This window comes from Triticum dicoccoides, chromosome 3A (genome assembly GCF_002162155.2).
Source record: "Triticum dicoccoides isolate Atlit2015 ecotype Zavitan chromosome 3A, WEW_v2.0, whole genome shotgun sequence".
In the NCBI taxonomy this organism is placed as follows: domain Eukaryota; kingdom Viridiplantae; phylum Streptophyta; class Magnoliopsida; order Poales; family Poaceae; genus Triticum; species Triticum dicoccoides.
Window position 1 is genome coordinate 549,199,390 of NC_041384.1, and position 1,856 is coordinate 549,201,245.

Here is a 1,856-nt window from a genome sequence, read left to right on the forward strand (position 1 = left end):
TCTTCACCGGGATTAGTGGGGGCACGCTGAGTGCACCCACTGGGTGTAGTCCCCGAGACTACGGTCGAATGCTTGTATTTGGCTGTAGTCTTAGAAACGTGTGTTTTTCCCTTTTTCACTCGGAAGTGAATTATATTTGACATTTAGTCGATTGGTTCTTCGCAGAACTCCTGTGATCTTGTGGCTCGCTACTCAGAGCTGGAACAAAAACATACTCAAGTCGAGCTGAGCTTGAAGCTGGTTCAGGAGAAGCTGACAAAGGCAAAGGAGGAGACCGAAGGTATGTTTGGTGAGACCCTGATGACTGCTTTTCCCCTTGCTTGTTTCAAAATCCGATCTTGCTGTAACTTGCAGGTAAGGTAAGGGAGGCCCAGCAGAAGAAAGACCTTGAGCTAGCTGAGAAGATCAAGCTTGCTGACGAGAAGTTAGCTTTAGTCACCAAGCTCGAACAAGACAATACCAATTTGAAAGCTGCTCTTGGGATTGCCAACAAGGAGATCAGTCGACTGAAAACTGATAAAGCTGCCCTGACCGACCAAGTCAGCAAATTGACTGGGAAGAAAACTGATCTGGAGGCTTTCCTGAGTGGACTTGCCAAGAAGCTGTTTCTTATGCTTGAAGGTAAATCTCTATGCTTGGCAGACGTTTCCAATCGTGATTTTTCCATTCGACCATCCTCTTGACTTAGTGATCACCCTTGCAGAATTTTGTCAAAACTTTGAAGAAGAAACTAGCCGACTGGAGCCAAACCTCGACCCCGTCAATTCTCCGGTGAACGACGAAGTCGCCATGGATATTTTCCGACTGGAGTCTCGTGTTGCAGCTGTCGTGGACTATCTCGCAAGGCTGAAGGCCGCCACATCTCGCATCGACTCGACGCTCTGGCCTGAGGAGACACTTCAGAATGACCTTGAGTCGCTGATGGCCCGCTTGCACACAATCCCTGGTCGAGTGCAGGAGTGGAAGAAGTCCTCGGCTCGGTGTGGTGCAGATGTCGCTCTGTGTCTGGCCCGAGTCCACTGCAAAGATGCGCGAGAAGAGAAGCTGGCGGCCCTTCGGGTGGCCAATACCAAGAAGCACGACTTCAGGTCCTTTATGGAAACTTTCCTTGCAGCTGCCACTCGGATCGCCGACGGAATTGACCTTGATGAATTCGTTGCACCCTCCAGCCCTCCACAGGAGGGGTAAAAAACTTCTTCTGGCTCGATAATTTAAATTTGCCTCGGTATGCCGAGTGGAATTGTAACTGACAAACCTTAACAGGCTTGACGCCTGAGCACTTTCGGTTCCTTTAGATGTCGATTCAAACTTGGATTTGGTGCTTGAATACGATTGCCTTCGGCTCGGAATGTCTTTTGCAGGTTCAAAGCAAGGTGCCTGTACTGCAATCGACTTATTCTTTAGTCCACTTAGGCGAGCACTGGGCTGCAGCTAAGCCCTCCGAATGAGAGGGTTGCTCTCCACTCGGCAGGGTTTTTATACCTTAGGCGAGCACAGGGCTGCAGCTAAGCCTCCGAGTGAGAGGGTTGCTCTTCACTCGGTAGGATTTTGATAACTTAGGCGAGCACGAGGCTGCAGCTAAGCCTCCGAGTGAGAGGGTTGCTCTTCATTCGGTAGGATTTTCATAACTTAGGCGAGTGCTTGGACTGCAGCTAAGCCCCCGAGTGAGAGGGTTGCTCTTCACTCGGTAGGATTTTTATAACTTAGGCGAGCACGAGGCTGCAGCTAAGCCTCCGAGTGAGAGGGTTGCTCTTCACTCGGTAGGATTTTTACAACTTAGGCGAGTGCTAGGACTGCAGCTAAGCCCCCGAGTGAGAGGGTTGCTCTTCACTCGGTAGGATTTTTATAACTTAGGC